Raw genomic sequence first — 18,457 nt, 5'->3', positions numbered from 1 at the left:
TCAAACTCCTCCTCCTCCTCCTTCCTTCGTTATCTTCCTCGTTTCCTCTGTCTTTCTGTCTCCTCGTCAATATCTTTTTACCACGCGTCCCCAATGAGCCTGGTGGGACCTGGCGCCGTGACACACACACACACACACACACACACACGGTCACAACCCATATAATGACTGTCTCGTGTGTGTGTGTGTGTGTGTAGGTCCCTCTCTGGGGACTTGCGGATGGACACACACAAACACACACACACACACACACACACACACACACACACACAAACACACACATGATACAACGGGACCTTGAAAGACAGACTCAAATATTTATCTTAACGCGCGAGGTAATTTTCTTCATATACATTTTCTTTTCTTTTCTTTTTGTCTTATATCGATTATTTTTTCTTTCTTCCTTTTTTTCTCCCCATTTTTTTTTGGGGGGGGGGGCTGTTGCTTTGTCTTCTCTGTGGTCTGTTTCTTTGTCTTCGTCTTCTTTGTCTTCAAGTGCAGTGTTCTAACGGCAACTTTCTTTTTTTTTTTTTTTTTTTGCTACGTTTGATCCTTTGTTATTCTCGTTTTTCTTTCTCTCTTTCGGGTTTTCATATTGTGACTTTTTCTGTGTTCCTCTTTGTCTGTTTTTCCTTCTCGTTTTCTTCCTTCTTATCACTTTATTCTCCTCTTCTCTACACCTTCCCTTCCTACTTACTTCTCTCCTTCATTCCCTACTTTACTTATCTTCCTTTCTTCATTCCCTCATCCTACTTTCTACAACGTCGATTCCTTCTAGAGCGAGAGAAAAAAAAGCATCCTCGTCTCCCTTTTACTCTTCTTGAACTTGAAACACTGAGCGACTTCACACACGGCTGGAGGAAGGAAGCCGCGAGTGTTGTTTTCTCATCCCTCTCTACCTCTCTCTCTCGCGCGCGCTCTCTCTCTCGCGGGTGTGTCCCCAACCGTGACCGACTCTGAGGTAACTGTTTGCGGCTGTTACTCCGTTCGTGAGCGCTGCCACACCCCCGTTAGTCCCGAGGAATGTTGTAGGGGCGGGGTTGCAGCGGGGGTTGTCGTGGTGGTGGGTTGTCATTGCCCTTGGGGACTTCACCTGCATAGCGTTGATCAGGTATACAGAGATCGCGGACATAGGCTACGTGAGGGTTTGGGCTGCAGTGTTTTGTGGCCTTGCTGTGATGATGTAATGTGTCTTTTGCTAATGTTTTGTTCTCCTTCTTCATCTTTTTCTTCATTCCTCTCCTCATTCCTCTCCTTTGATCAGGTATACAGAGATCGCGGGCATAGGCTACGTGAGGGTTTTGGCTTCAGTGTTTTGTGGCCTTACTGTGATGATGTAATGTGTCTTTTGCTAATGTTTTGTTCTCCTTCTTCATCTTTTTCCTCATTCCTCTCCTCCTCCTCCTCCTCCTCCTTCTTCTTTATCATATTTCGTCACGGATTTCTACTCTTCATCTTAATCTTCTTTTGCTAACGTCTTCTTCACCACCCTCATTTCTCTTCTCATCCCTATCCTCGTCCTCATCCTTAGCCTACCTCGTCACAGGCTTCTACTCTTCGTCTTTATCTTCCTCCTCACCAATCCGTCACAGGTTTTGCTAATGATGTCACCTTCCTCTGTTGCGGGCCTTTCACTAACGTTATCTCCTTCTTCCTCAGCCTTGTGGAGACCATGGTGCCGGAGGGAATGAAGAACAACGTTGCCATCTTCGCGAAGGCCGCCAAGTCCGGCTACGACACAGGTAAATGCAAGCAGTTCAGGTGTGTCGCCCCGAAGCTCCTCGACAATTGAACGTGACCAGACCCTCCCACGGACCCCACCGAGCCCCCGACGCCCCGACATGACCCGACAGCGGACTGACGACATGGACCGACTTTTGCTTCGTTGTGGAGGCAAAGAAACCGAGGTGTTGCGTTAGTGTCACGTTGCACAGATGCGGACAAAGATGCTGATCCGTCTGTGTCTAAAAGCTGTGATTCGGCTGATCCTTTTTCCTCTCTCCTTTCCACACCTCTTTTCTCTCTGTTACAGCTTCCGACCACTTGCTCTCTTGTCAAACTTGTCTTGCGTGAAGGGATCGAATCTCTTCCCCTGCCAGGTCATCCAATTCTCCTTTCTCTCTCTCTGATGAGCTTCCGTTCTATCACTTCCGTGTGTGACTCGTCTTGCGTGAAGGGTGTGAATCTCTTCCCCTGCCAGGTCATCCAATTCTCCTTTCTCTCTCTCTGATGAGCTTCCGTTCAATCGCTTCCGTATGTGACTTGTCTTGTGTGAAGGGTTTGAATCTCTTCCCCTGCCAGGCCATCCCATTCTCCTTATCCTGCGTGAAAAGTTGAATCACATCGAGTTTAGTGAAGAAAGGATTGATAGTTTTGTCCGCATTTGTACTTGTTAGCAGACGCCTGCGTGCCGCCCTCCGTGTGTGTTTGTGTGTGTGTTACCGCACGTGGGCGTCTGTGTGGCTGGTTAGTGTGTTCCTTACTGCGGAGCGTCGTGTTGAAGGCTCCCGCTGCCGCCTCTCAGCTGCTGGTCAGCCTCGGCGTGCAGCAAACGTATTATTATTATTACCATTATTATTACTTTTAGGTATTTATCTCCTTAATTTAAATCATTCCTGTCCCCTTTCCCATTTCCTTCCTCCTCCTCCACCTACCTACCGTTTTGTATTGTATATTATTATGGATAGTATTTATTTATTATTTTTATGCGGTCATGTGTCTGACTCGAGTGGCCGCCGATCTTATAGGAAAAAAAACAAAAGAGTTGATTCAATTGGACGCTGATGCCTTTACATGTCTCAGGGTTTTGTTTTTCTCGTGTTTGGCTCGCGAAATTTGGTGTTTGTTTTATTGTTTTGTTTTTATTATGTTCATTTGCAAACGGACGTCCACTGTTCATGATGGCGCCGCGCTGTGCTCTGGTCTGTGTCGATCGATGTTTGTGTCTCTGTTTGTGTCTGTCTCTGGTTTCGGCTACACCGTTGCCAAATTATGTACTCAGAGCATAGTATTTACCGGTTTCTGACGCCTAACTATTGCCAAAGAAACATCAGGATCTAACTCTATTAACGATAACTATAAATGAGTTTCGTTATTACGAGCCCAGAAGACAGTTTAGGGGTAAGAAGTCCCAGGAAAATATAAGCTGGCTGAAATACAACAATCTGGCACCGTTGGTTTCGTCTAATGTCCCCGCGCCACCGCGTCGAGCTTCAGGCGCGTCCTTTCTCTCAGTGCCATGATCCTTCACGCTGTTTGAAATAAAGCTTTAACAAATCATTCTTTTCCACTTCCATATCCTCCTCCTCCTCTCCCTTCTTCGCTCTTTAAAATAGAAAAGGTCAAAAATCCGTCTTTCTTCCACATTCCTTACTCGTCGTCCTCTTCTGCTCCCTCCTCCTCGTCTTTCCTCCTCTCCTCCTTCTTCGCGCTCTTTGAAAATAGAAAGGTCAAAACAGAATCCATCTTTCCATTCCATTCCTTACTCGTCGTCTCTCTTCTGCTCCCTCCTGCTCGTCTCCCTCCTCCTCCTCCTCCTCCTCCCTATCTCGTTCTCTTCTACGCCGTTTTGGAAATAGAAAAATCAATACAAAATTGAGTCTGTCACTTCCTCTCCCTACTCGTCGTCCTCTTCCTCCTCCTCTTGTCCTCCTTGTAATCCTCCTCACTCCACTCGTCCTCCTCCTCTTCCTCGTCTTCCTTCCCCTTTGTTTGGAAATAGAAAGATCACAACAAATTCATCTTTCACTTCCTCTCCTTATTCGTCATCCTCTTCCTCGTCTTCTGCTCCTCCTCCTCCTCCTCCTCATCCTCCTCATCCTCCTCCTCATCCTCCTCCTCTTCCTATCCCTTCCTCCTCCTCATCTCTTGACACACAGGTCTTGATAAGGATGAGTAATGAATCCCCAAAGACAAGATAAAGCTAATCAAAAAGAGTAATTGTTTGAAGGCAATTATGACAAAAGGATAATTATTGGGAGATACATCCGTTGGTTAGTCACAGTTTGAGGTGGAATGAATAGAAGAAATTATGTTTTTTTTACTAGTCCGCATGCAAAAAAGACACTGCTTAATGGTCTCAGACTTATAAACAGAAGGACTTTAAAGGTTTATTTTGGGGGTAATGAATGAAGAGAGCCAAGCAGCTAACTAGTATTAGTTTGAGAATAGAGCAAGTCTTAAACAATTATATTTCTAGTTATTAATGTAGAAGGAGACGTCGTGGGCTCGAATGAAATAGAAAAGAGTTAAAGCGAGTATTTCTTTAGTAATTAATATAGAAAGGAAAAATAGGTTCTTGGTCAAGGAAAGGAAAAAGGCTTTTGTAACACCTTCATATAGAACGAATTTAAACAGATCTTTTTAGTAATTAATGGGAAGCAGACATAGAAAACATCTTTAGTCTCAGTTTGAGGACGGAGTCATAACAAGTATCTTTCGTAGTTAAAAGTTGATATGAGGACAGAAACAAGTCTTAGTCATTTTAGCAAGAAATGGTGAGACAAAAAACACACTTATTAGTCAGACCTTGAAATAGAAGACTAACAAAGGAATAGTTTTCTTAACCCAATGTAACAAAAAGGGGAAAAAGTCATACTCCTTTTAGTAAATAACTTATAAAAGAAAAAAACACTTATAAGTCCGACCTTAAAACAGATCAACCCAGAGGAATAGTTTTCTTAATAAAGGTAAAAAAGGGAAAAAACCTCAATCATTTTTAGAAAGAAATGTAGAAGGAAAAAACATAGGAATAGTTTTTTCTTAATGTAAAACGGGAAAAGTCGCAAATATTTTCAGCAAGATGTAAAAACGAGGAAAAACACTTATCAGTCAAACTTTGAAATAGAACGAGTCAAAGAAATAGTTTTTGTCAATGAATTCAGAAACATGTCTAATACACGTCCATGAAGCCAAGTGAAAATAGCTTCACAACACGTCCATCAGCCAACCAATCAACCTCCTCCTTCCCCTCACCTGGGTGACTTAGTATCCCAAGGAATAGTTTTTGTTAATGAATTCAGAAAGCAGGATTCTTTACATCCATGAAGCAAGTGAAAAACAATAGCTTCACAACACGTCCATCAGCCAACCAATCAGCCTCCTCCCTTCCCTCACACACACCTGGGCAGGCTTAGTATCCCAAGGAATAGTTTTTGTTAATGAATTCAGAAAACAAGTTCTTTACACGTCCATGAAGCCAAGTCAAATAAAAAAAGTTCACAACACGTCCATCAGCCAACCAATCAGCCTCCTTCCTTCCCTCCCTCACACACACCTGGGCAGGCCTCTCAGTTAATTATCGTCCAGGTGCGTACCTCGCCTTCCTCAACAACAAGCGCACGGCTCCACATATGTACTGTGAGTTACATATCCTAAGTCTTTCACCCATTCTGCTCCTCCTTCCACACGTTGATTTTTTTTTTTGTGTGTTTTTTGTTTTTGGTTGATAATCGAATTTCCGTTTATAGTCTTGATCTTTTTTTGTATTGCGTCAGGATTTTGTTTTTTTTGTTTTGATTTTTGTTTTGGAATTGAATGTTTGTTTTTTGTTTGTATTTTTAGTAAAGTCAGAGTGTTTTATTTTGTTTTTTGTTATTTTGCACCAGTCATGTTTTGTTTAGGTCCGTCCATGTGTTCATGTTTGTCCTGTTTGTTTACGTGTTTATTTATCATTTGTTTGTTTATTATTTGTTATTTTTTATTACTATTATTTTTTATAATAATCATTATTGTTTTCTCTGAGCTTTGTAAGTATTTGGCCCTAAAGTGTAATACGTGTGTTTGTTTGTTGTTGGTTTCGTGTTTGTTTGTATCCTCCACTCTCTTCCTCTTTATTAATACACACACACACACACACACACACACACACACACACACACTTTACGTATATATTCACACACATACCCACATGCACACGATATATACTTTAACTGTATATAATAAAGATACGTTCCAAAATAAGTAAAAAAAAAATAAATAAAGATAAAGACTGAAGAGAGAGAGAGAGAGAGAGAGAGAGAGAGAGAATAAATAAATAAAAGAGAAAAACAGAATTAAATAGATAGACAGATAGATAGATAGATAAATGTATAGATTGAAAGTTAGAAGTAGGCTAATTGACAGATAGATATTTAGATAGATAGATAGATAATAGATAGATAGATAGATGAATGGAATTGGATCAAATGTATAGATAGAAAAGTTAAAGTAGGTAATTAACAGGTAGATATTTAGAGATAGATAGATAGATGAATATAGATAGACAGTTAGAAAAGACAGATAGATAGATAAACAGACATGAGACAGACAAAGGTACAGACACTTTAGACAGACAGATATATCCTCCCTTCTGAGTAAAGGCGAAAAAAAGAAAAAAGTCCTCCCCTGAGGGTAATATAGTTCAAGCCAAGCAAACTTGAAGAAAGTGACACTTATAATAAAACCACAACTGTCATAATTAGAAAAGCAGGGCTAAGATAAACCATGCGAGTGGGTACTTTATGAAGCTCGAATAAGGATGATAACAGCAGAACATTATTATATCAGGTTGCAAGGATTTCTTTTTATTTTATTTTATTATGTCTATCTAGCTATTTATCTATCTATCTATTCATCTATCTATCTATTTATCTGTCTATATATCTATCTATCTATCCATCTGTCTGTCAATGTACTTTTCAGGTGTTTCTGTTAATGAGCTTCCTTCCTTTCTTTTTTTTTCTAATCAGTTTCCTTCCTTCCTTCTTTCCTTCCTTCTTTTCTTTTTTTCCTATCACTCAGCTTCCTTCCTTCCTTCCTTCCTTCCTTCTTTTTTTTTTCCATCAGTCAGCTTCCTTCCTTCCTTCCTACCTTCCTTCCTTTCTTCCTTTCTTTCTTCCTTTCTTCCTTCCCTTCTTCCTTCCTTCCTTCCTTCCTTTCTTCCTTCCTTCCTTCCTTCCTTCCTTCCTTCCCTCGCCCATAAAGAGAGAAAACAGTGAAAGCAATTATTATGTTTTCTTGTTGTTGCTGTTGTTGTTGTTGTTGGAGTCAGCATGTTGAAGTCTTTTTTTATTTATATTTCATTAATTTTTAGTCTTGATTTTCCTCCTTTAACGGCAAAGAAAGAAGAAGAAGAAAGAAGAACAAGCGTGTGTCTCATTTTGTTTTCGTTCCCCGTCCCTCTTCCCGTTTTCATTTCATTTCTTGCCCTTTACTTTCCGTCTCTTACTAATCGAGGGAACTATACATCTATACCAATTATATTTTTCCTTGGCGCTCATTCAAACATCTCAATAATAATAAGAAAAAATGAATAATGAAAACATGAATAAAAACAATGAAACTAAAGAATCAGAACAATAAAATAAGAGTTAGAATAATGAAAATATAAGAATAAGGAAATGATACCAAAGAAAAAAAGAATAAGAGGAAAACAATGAGAGATAATGCCAGAAAGGATTCAGAGTTCCGGAAATGACGTTACAGGAGACAGGATCCGAACCTTTATCACTCATCAAACCCTTTTCCTCTTGGGCGCCATGTATTGTTTTGCCTCGAGAGGAGAAGCATTTGCCGTGCCAGGGTTACACTATTTCGTTTTGTGGTGTTTATCTTGCGGTGAGAAAGCTTCCTGTTGACTCTGTGGGCGTTATGAAGTTCTCCTGATGTCCGCCACCTGTTAGACGGAAGGGGCGGCTGTATGCTCCAACGAGGAATCTAGAGTAAGTGGAGTTTGTTGTGTGTTTTCCTATTCCTCTCCCCCCTCCCTCCTCCGTCTCCGCTTCCTCCTGCTTCTCCGTCACGTCATCTCTCTCTCTCTCTCTCTCTCTCTCTCTCTCTCTCTCTCTCTCTCTCTCTCTCTCTCTCTCAGCTAGTGTCTTCCTCTTCCGTCTTCCGTCTCCTTATTCCTGCTTCTCCTTCTCTTCATCTCTTTCGCTTTCTCTCCTTACGCTTCTCTTCTCTTTTTCATTCATTAGGTTTACGCGTTGATTTGTTTATATTGGTGTTTGTGTCTTCCTCTCCTGCTCCGTTTATTTCTCCCTCTTTTCCCTTCACATCATCAACTCTCTTACGTCTCTACTGTATTCTTCATGTATCAGTTCCATGGGTCGATATCACAGCGTTGTCGTGTGTATATAGAATGTCTGGAGTTGCACGTCATGTGGTGTTATCATGTGTTATGGTGTCTACGTATACTTCCTCTTAGGTTTCTTGTCCTCTTCTAAATTCGTACATCAAAGGCCACTCACTTGTTGACGTCACACACACAGCATTCCCGCATATTAGTTACTGTTTTATCATATGTGGTTAGTTATACTTCGTGTATTTACTGTTGTTTGTAGTAAGAGTGTAGTGCCATAAATTCTCCGGCGCCACAAGAGGTACAATATGAGCGTCCAAGACTCAGCAGGAGGAATGGAAAGGCTTCTACGAATTAACTTTTGATCCTCGCTTTTTCCTCGGTCGTAAAAGAACGTGGGAACACACCACTCCCGTTCTCTTACTTCACAGTGGCATAACCTACCCAAGATGCCGTTCTATTCGTTAAGCTACTTTACATATAGTTCCTTAAAGCATTCCCCTCACGACCTTCCCACTTTGGTATCTCTTAAAGTACTGAAAGCGGTGTGTTTCCTTTTGTCTAATCCTCGAGTTTCTACTTACGAAGAAGCACCGACCTAAAGCCTACTCTACCACAACCAACATGTGATATGAGCTTCTAATACCCTTGTTCCCAGTATTCACTTATTAGACTGAGATGCAGTGACCCAGAACTGACATGCGACTCCCAAACACTTTATCACATAGGCCGCTGCTTTCTCTCACGTCAATTATTTTCAAAAAGGTCACTAAGGAGATCAGTCGCCGTTCCTCATGAGGAAGGTTTACAGGTTCACGGTACCAGAAGAAAAGATCAGTCTACCACCAGGGTCATAAAACTACCCATGGAAAGCTTCAGAGGCCAGGTTTCACAGTTCCCCATGATGGGTTAGTAAGCTCCCAGAAACCAATATCAGAGCCTTCGAAATTTCCTTGTATGGTGTCTGGTGTTTATATTTAAGTTCACTGGGAATTTGATGAAAACTATACCGGAAAAAGTCTTGTGTATTTAGTGTGGCATCGAAACCTCACCATATTAAGGATAGTATGAGATTCTATAGTTTGGTTCGAACTTAGAAGACACTGTGGACTATTGAAATCTGATAAATCCCGAAAGCCTTGTCAAATGAGCAGGCGCCGGAAATGTTAGAATAATCTACATTTTGGAAGCGTATACCCTATTTTGTACCTGTGATTACCTCAATCAGCACTCTCTCATCTCATACACTTTCGCAGTACAGCTCGTCAGAGTGGCCTCACAGAATCAGTTTGCCCATTGATTTCCCAACTTCCAGTGGAGTGCCACCTTCAACACCTTCACTTTCTTTTCAGGGTCAGATTCAGATCAGTCTAGCCTTTCACTAACATGTTGTATTACACTTAAAGCCTTTCTGCCTTTGCATGACACCTCTTGATTCCCTAGCCTTGACCTTGAGAGTGGTGCCTCCTGCAGGATCAGATTCCTCATGAAGTCCAGCATTTTACTAGCATGGTTATAACACCTCTAAGCTTCTCTGAAGCACGCTTGAAAATCTTCTGATTGCTTACAAAATTGATAGGCCAGAGGGGTGCCACCTTCTAAACCTTCACCTTCCTACAGAGGGAATCTGATTAGTGCAGTTCAGCTTCTGAAATATCATTGTTATAACACCTCAAGCCTTTCTGCAGCACTAGGCAGCTTCAGACTCTCTAGCACTGAGCCAGAGGTGCCACCTTCCTACATTGTCTTATTACTGCAGTCCAACTTTTCACTAACGTAGTTATAACACCTCAATCCTCTCCAACACCAGCACATGACACATTCTGACTCATGCTTTGCACATTAGCTTGAGTGTGCCACCTGCTAGGGTCCAGATTAGAGCAGTCAGTCTTTCACTAGCACTGGATTATAATGCCTCCAAGCATCTCTGCAGAACATGACACCGTCCTGATTTTCTGAGAGACTGAGCCGGTGGAAGTGCCACCTTCCTACCACCTTCACCTCCCTACATAATCAGGTTACTGGGTTCCAGCATTTCCTGCTAACATAGTTATAACATCACTGAAAGCCTCTCTGCAGCTTTATGACACCTTCTGATTCCCTAACACACATAACCAGTGAGTGCCACCTTCCTACACCCTACACCTTCCTACAAGGGTCAGATTACTGCGGTCCTGCCTTTCACTAGCATCGTTATAATACCTCCAAGCCCCTCTGCAACACATGGCACCTTCTGATTCCTTAGCACTGACCAGTACCACCTTCTTTCAGATTAGATTAGTTGCTGTCCAGCCTTTTCACTATCATATATATCACTTCCAAGCCTCTCTGCAGCACATTGTGCAGCACCTTCTGATTCCCTAACCTGTGCCACAGAATTGCCACTTTCTAAACCTTCAGCTTCTTACAGGTGGTCAATTAGCTCAGTCAAGCCCCTCATTGGCATGTTATAACACCTCCGAGGCCTTTCTGCAGCACATCCCACCTTCTGATTCCCTAAGCACTGAAGTCTTGAAATTTGTCTTCTCACCTTCTCCTTCCTAAGGGGTCCAGATTAGTGCAGTCCAGCCTTTCAGTAGCATAGGAATAACGCCTCCATGCACTCTCTGCAGCACATGACACCTGATTCCCTAGCACTGAACCAGAGTGCCACCTTCCTAGAGGGACAAAATAGTGCATTCCAGCCTTTAACTAGCATGTTTAAACACCTCCAAGCCTCTCTGCAGCACATGACACCTTCTGAATTCTTAGCACGTACAGAGCCAGATGGTGGCAACTTACTAGACCTTCACCTTCCACCACAAGCTCAGAAAATTACAGTCCAGCCTTTCACTAGCATAGTTATATCACCTCCAAGTCTCCCTGCCGCACATGACACATTTTGATTTCCCTAGCACAGTGTGACAGTGCCAACTTCCTACATCTTCACCTTCGTACAGAGGTCAGATTAGTACAGTCCAGCCTTTTCAGCAGCATAAAGTATAACACTTTAAGCCTCTCTGCCTTTGCATGACATTCAGACTCCCTAGCACTAAGCCTGAGAGTCCACCTTCCCTACTCCTTCACCTTCGTCAGATTAAGTGCAGTCTAACATAACTATAACACCTCCAAAGCCTCTCTGCAGCATACGACCTTTTGATTCCCCTTTGGGCAAAAGGTGCCACCTTCCTACAACTTCACCTTCCTAGGGATTGAGTGCAGTCCAGTCGTTCATTATCATCAGCGTTATAACACCTCTAAGCCTCTCTGCAGCCACATGGCACCTTCAGATTCCTAGCACTGAACGGCTTGAGAGTGCCACTTTCCACCCCCCCACAGGGTTAGATTAGTGCAGTCCAGCATTTCAGTAGCAAATATATAACACCTCCAGCCTCTCTGCAGCACATGGCACCTTCTGATTCCCTAGCACTGAACCAGAGTGCCACTTATCTATACCTTCACCTTCTTACAGGGTCAGAATAGTGCAGTCTAGCCTATCACTAGCATAGTTATCCACCTCAAGGCTCATTGCAGCACATGGCACCTTCTTTTCCTGAGCATTGAGCCAGAGGTGCCACCTTCCCAGGTCAGATTAGTGCTGTCCAGCCTTTCACTAACATAGGTATAACACCTCCAAACCTCTCTGCATATGACACCTTCTGATTCCCTATGAATGAGCCAGTTGGTGCCACCTTTCTACAGTGTCAGATTACAGTCCAGCTGTTGTATAGTCATTACACTTCAGCAGCACCGAAGCACTGAGCAGCTGTTCGGAACAGCAATCCGAGGATACATGTACTGCCAAGGCCGAGGATCGGACATTCCATGTCTGGCCTCTTTATAGATATATCGCAACCCGCTCCTCGTGTGTCATTCACTATTCAACACGTGGCGACGAGGATGGATTCTGAAGGAATCGAGTGAAACCCCGAGGACGAGAATGGCAGCAATAATTGGAGCAGTGGGCAATACTCAGAGGGAGAAGATTCAGGCCTATACAGAAAGGTTCGAAGAGCTCCTGGAGGTAAGTAATATCACCGAGGAGAATCGGAAACGGGCGTTGTTCTGACTGTCTGCGGCCCGACGGTGTATCAGTACTGAGGAACCTGTGCGCCCTGGGAAACCCTCTGAGAGGACACTGAAGGAATTGATTCGTCTCGCTACTCAGCACTATGCGCCCAAAGTTTCAGTGGTGGTGGAAGGTTCAAATTCAACTCTGGAAATCAAAGGGAAACCCTGACAATCAGCGGTTACGTGGCAGAACTGAAGGCTTCCAACTGCAGCTTTGGGGCAAACTTAACAGAGCAGCTTCGAGAAAGATTCGTCGGTGGAGTGTCGAGCGAACGGATCCGGCGAAGGCTGTTACGAGGAGGCGACGACTTAACTTGGGACAAAGCGTGCAAACTGGCATTATCGATGGAGGCAGCAACCACGGGCAGAAGGTACTGGGAGGAGCACAAAAGCCCAGGTGAACAGGTGGAGCCGCCGGAACGAAACCGGGGACCAGAAAGAACCAACGAGCAGGTGGGACAAGGCCAGGCTGCAAAACAAGTACTTGCCTCGTGAGGGGCACGTAGTAGTGTAACTTGTAATCGGTGTGGCAGTAGTTACCACAAGGCAACAGGTGCCATTTAAGGATAAGGAATGCTTCAGGTGCAGTCGTAAAGGCCTCACCAGGCAGATGTAATGTGTCGACGGCGAGGCAGAGTAAATAGCGTGGAGGATGAGGAGCAAGAGATTAGTGATGAGGAAGAGAGGGTGGAGGTGTTTGGTATTTTACAGCTGCCTGGACAGCAGCAGAGAACCAGGAAAACCCCACCACTGACTGTGGGCGTGAGCGTGCAGGGCACAGAGATACGCATGGAGGTGGACACAGGAGCGAGCAGCACGGTCATCAGCGAGGAGGAGTGGAACAGGCTACGCAGCAAACCAAGACTTGAAGCCTCCAACAGGCGGTTAGTCACATACACAGGTGAGGCACTTCAGGTACGAGGGTAGCCATGGTGGGGTCAAGTTTAAAAATCAAGTAGAAACTCTGCCGTTAAAGGTAGTGAAAGGAACAGGGCCCTCGCTCCAGGGTCGTGACTGGCTACTGGTGATTCAGCTGGACTGGAAGGAGATGGTAGGCGAACTTGGAGTTGCGGAAAGAATGGGGACAAACACCACAATCCTACACAAGCACAGTGAGGTCTTTCACAGTCTTTGGGGCACATGCCGATCAAAGCACACCTGCGTCTCAAGGAAGGGCACGACCGGTGCGGAAGAAAGCGCGACCAGGGCCACACGCCCTACCCACTCGTGGACCAGGAGCTGGAGAGGTGGACTAAGGAAGGTGTTGCCGAGCCCGTGGAGACTGACAACAGCAGTGGCTAAACGACACCGTTGGTGGTAGTGCCCAAAGCAGATGGCAAAGTAAGGCTGGCGGCTGACTACAGAGTGACAGGAAATCCCCAGTTGGATATAGTTAAGCACCCTTACCCTCCCCGGAAGAGTTGTTTACAGGATAAAGGGAAGAGGTTTGCAAAGCTAGATTTGAGAGATGCTTATCTACAGATGGAGTTAAGTGAGAAATCAAAGACCTAACAACTGTAGCTACGCATAGAGGATTATTGAGGATGAACAGATTGCCCTTTGGTTTAGCTTGCTGTGGGGACATTTTCAGGCGGCGATGGACAGAATATTAGAAGGAATCCTCCTGTGTAGCATACTTAGACGACTTGCTGGTGATGGGCACGAACACAGAAGACCTGATTGAAAATTTGGACAAAGTGCTGGGCAGACTGAAGAGAATGAGATTAGGCTCAAAAGGTCAAAGTGTGAATTCAATTTGCAGGAGGTGCACGGAGCTGAAACCCATACCCGAGAAGACCGAAGCAATAAGGAGGATGCCGAACCCGGTGCTGTACCGACACTCCGGAGCGTATTGGGAGCGGTGGGTACTAGTCGGCTGTTGCCACCTCGCCACTACGTTGTCGCCATTGTATGAGCTACTCAGAAGGGAGTTAAGTGGTGATGGACCAAGGAATGTGAAGAGAGGCGATGGCAAGATTAAAACAGACGTTGGCCAGCAACCCACTATTGGTGATATACGGTCCTGGCTACCGGTCAAACTGGTAACAGACGCGAGCAGAAGTAGGAGTCGGGCGGCGCTAATGCAAATCTTTTCAGGAGACATAGAAGGCCGGAGGCGTATGCGTCAGAATACTGGCACAAACAGAGCAGAAATATCCATCGTTGAAAAGGAAGCGGTGGCAGTTTCTTATGGTATTAGGAAATTTCATCGAGTATTGCTATGGGAGAAGTTTACCGCTTGTCAGTGATAACAAAGCACTTTCAGAATATTGAACCCCAACAGAAATGCCGCCGCTGGGGGCAGCGATCGTCGATGCAGCGATACGCCTTCAACTGTGAGCCTCACAGCTACGATGTGGGGTAAGACCCTCTGCAGACATGGTCGCCGACACCTTGTCGGAACTACCGCTCCCGGGCATCGTCGACAAAGGACCAGAAAGAATAGAGAGGAAGCCAAGACAAGTAACGTGTTATATATGGACGAGGGGCCCTCCAGTGACAGCAGAGAGAAGTGTCAGCAGCAGCAACGCGGCGTGACAAAGTCCTGGGAAAGGTGCTGGCGGCAGTAAGGTCAGGCGGATTGCCGGAGGAGGCAACAGCAGAGGTAAGCAGTTACAGAGTCTCCGGATGGAGGAACTCGACAGAAGAGAAGGATTGCTTAATGTGGGGAGGCAGGTGGTGATACCGGCGTCCCTGCCAAGACCAAGGAGTGAAAGAGGAACTGCATGTGGAGCACTCAGGATGCGTGAGGATGAAGCAGCTGAAATGGGCTCGACGATGTGTGTGGCAGCCGGGTCTCGACAAGGAGCTGGAAGGTGCGAAAAGCGTGTCAAGATGTGCGGAGAAGCGGGCAGCACCACCACAGTCAGCAGAATCCACCATAGGAGAGAACACGAGGGCAGAGGCTCCATGCAGATTTTGCAGGGGGCCAATTATACAGGAACCGTTAACGCTTCTCCATAGTAGTGGATTAGCTACTCAAAGTGGATAGAGAGCAGTAATAATGAAATCCCACGACGACGGCTCCGAAAGTCTTCATGAACTGAGTGTACTGTTTAGCTTGGGTTTTGGTCTACCCTACAGCTATGCACAGGCAATGGCCCGCAGTTTACGTCGGAAGAGATGGCATCTTTCGTCAAGCAGAATGGAATCCGGCACATCAGTGGCGCCATACCACCCGGCTTGAGTAACGGACTGGCGGAAGAGCGGTGAGCACTTCTGAAGGAAGAATAAAAGAAAGGCAATGATGGGGGCTGCAAGTCGGGAGAGAAAGAGCCTGTTTAAATTTCTGTTAAACTATCGTTCTGCTCCACACAGCACAACAGGAAAACACCGGCGGAAATGCTGATGGGCGGGAATATGCAACTCAAAACTAGACCTACTACTGCCCGACGAAGAGACCGCGATGGAAGCAGGCAAGACCAACAGATGATGACAGGGGAAAAGGGTAAGAACATTCCGAAAAAATGACGCATTAGTTTGGGCAAGAAGCTATGTGGGACCGAAATGGAGGAGAGGAGAATAATAGCCAAGGAACGGACCACTGTCCTACGAAGCAGCGAATGTTGGAGGAAATACCTTGTGGTTATTCCGCCATGCGATCAAATAATTTTGGTAGCAGTGGCAGGCCAGCCTGCCCAGGACAAAATTAACGGAGAATCCCCCATTGTCAGCGGCATGGTGACGACCAAGTGTCCCAAAAGAGGTAACAAGCAGGCCACGGACGTAGACACCCCAGCTGCCCAGGGGAGACAGCTGAGCGGCGAGGGGACGATAGGGACACGGAGGCACGCAGCGGGGCAGCGGCGAATATACACCATCCCCAGCAGAAGTAAACAGAAGACAAGTCAGATAACCACGACCGGGAACAGGGGAGGGCGTCAACTAAACTTGCCGGGAGGCGGCAGCAGAGGGCCGCCGACAGGGGCAGGACAAACGCGCCAGCCGGAAGAGGATCAACAGGAGGAGACACCCGGGAAAAAAAGGTAACTTATGCCGAGACGAGGCGACGATCAGCACGACAAAACCGCCCTATGGCAGATATCAAGCAACTATGTAAAATGGTGACGGCAGTAAAGGGGAAAGCTTTGGTGACGGGAAGACAGTGAGTGGATATTTGGGGATGAAGATAAAACTTTAGTAGGAGGTGAGGAGTGTTGTAGAGCCATTACCCTTCCAGCAGCCCCGAGCACTGAGCAGCGCTTCGGAGACCAGCAATCCGAGACCATGTACAGCCAAGGCTCGAGGATCGAGACATTCCTGTCTGGCCTCTTTATAGAATGCATCGCAACCCAGCTCCCTCGTGTGTGTCATTCACTCCTCAACACCAGCATCTCACTAACATAGTTATAACACCTCAAGCCTCTCATCAGCACATGGCACCTTCTGATTCACTAGCACTTAGCCAGAGGTGCCACGCTCCTACAGGTCAGATTAGTGCAATCCAGCATTTTCATTATCATTTTATTACACCTCCAAGCCTCTCTGCGCATGACACCTTCTGATTCCCCAGCACTGAGCTTGAGGTACCACCTTCCTACATTCATTTTCCTAGAGGGGCCAGATTGGTGAAGTCCAGCCTCTCACTAGTATAGTTATAACTTCCAAGTCTCATCTGCAGCACATGACACCTTCTGATTCCCTAGAACTGAGACAGAGTGTTGCACCCTCCTACAGAGGGTCAAATTAGGTGCAGTCAAGCCGTTCTTTGGCACTTTCAGTTATAACACCTCAAGCCTCTCTGCAGCACATGACACCTTCTGATTCCCTAGGACTGAGGCAGAGGTGCCACCCTCCTACCTTCACCTTCCTACATAGTCAGATTAGTGGAGCCCAGCATTTTCTGAGCTGCACATGTTACTTAACATCCCAAGCCGCTCTGCTGTAGCACATGGCTTTTCTGATTCCCAAACACAGAGCCAGAAGTGCCACCTTCCTGTCCTTCACCTTTCTACAGGGTCAGATTAGTGCAGTCAGCCTTTCACTATCATAGTTATAACACCTCTAAGGCTCTCTGCAGCACATGACACCTTATGATTCCCTAACACAGAGCCTAGAAAGTGCCACCTTCCTAAACCTTCACCTTCCTACAGGGTCAGACTAGTGCAGTCCAGCCTCTCCACTGGCATAGTTATAAAAGCTCAAGCCTTTCTGCAGCACCATGACACCTTCTGATTCCCCTAGCACTGAGCTTGAGAGTGCCATCTTCTTACACCTTTTCCTTCTAAAGTATCAGATTATTGCAATTCAGCCTTTCACTAGCAAAGTTACCCAACACCTCCAAAAGACTCTCATTGCAGCACAGATACCTTCACCTTCCCTACAGGTCCAGATTAGTGCAGTCCAGCCTTTTCACTATCATGTTACTATCTGTACCTCTAAGCCTCTCTGCAGCACCGACACATTTTGATTCCCTAACGCACTGAGCCAAGGGGAGTGCCACCTTCTACTACCTCCGTTTTTCCTACAGGGTCAGATTGAGTGCAGTCCAACCTTTCACTGTGCATTGTTATAACGCAACTCCAGCACTCTGCACACACTTTGCAGCTCCTTGAGTTCCCTTGCACTCAGCCAGAGAGGTGCCACCTTCATCATCACCTTCCTACATGGTCCAGATTAGTGCAGTCCATCCTTTCACTAGCATTTTATATAATACTTCAATCTCTCTGCTGCATATGACACCTCATTCTCTAATACTGGAAGCTTGAGGTGCCACCCTCCCTGCAGGTCAAGATTAGTGCAGTCCAGCCTTTGCCATTTAGCATAGATTATACCTCCAAGCCTCTCTTTAGCACATGGCCTTTTCTTGTTCCTGCTTTACACTGCCTACAATAGTGCCCACATTCTCCCTACAAGGGTCAGACTAGTGCAATCCAGCATTTCACTATCATTGTTATAACACCTCTCAAGGGTCTCTGCTTCACTGAGACACAGTCTCTAGCTTGCACTGAGCCAGTGGAGATTGCCACCTTCATTCAATGTCAAATTAGTTGCTTTGTTCGTTTCTTTCACTTTAGCATAGTTACCAACAACTCGGAAAACCTCTGCACGGCACATGGCACCTTATGATTCCCTAGCACTGGAGCTTGAGTTTGCAGCTACCTTCCTGCAAACCTTCACCTTCCTACAGGGTCAGCAGATCTGTAGTGGAGTCCACCGCTTTTCACTATCACGGTTATAACAACATTCCCGACCTCTCTGCAGCTCGACACCTTTTGACTCCCTAGCACAGACCCATGAGTGCCACATTCTACACCTTCATCTTCCCTACCATTTGCCAGATCAATGCAGTCCAGCATTTCACCTAGCACTTTGAGGCAGTAGCTGAAAGGATATTGCCTTACGGCT

General features: G+C 45.4%; 1 pseudogene; it reads left to right on the top strand.

Moving 5' to 3' along the window:
- LOC126989133 (uncharacterized) overlaps positions 1 to 2,617 on the top strand; it is a 17,911-nt pseudogene extending 15,294 nt beyond the window's left edge.
- Positions 2,618 to 18,457: the final 15,840 nt, after the last annotated feature.

Source organism: Eriocheir sinensis, unplaced genomic scaffold (assembly GCF_024679095.1).
Source record: "Eriocheir sinensis breed Jianghai 21 unplaced genomic scaffold, ASM2467909v1 Scaffold1061, whole genome shotgun sequence".
In the NCBI taxonomy this organism is placed as follows: domain Eukaryota; kingdom Metazoa; phylum Arthropoda; class Malacostraca; order Decapoda; family Varunidae; genus Eriocheir; species Eriocheir sinensis.
Note: the sequence above shows the minus strand (reverse complement) of the source record. Positions and strands in the feature narration are given on the sequence as shown.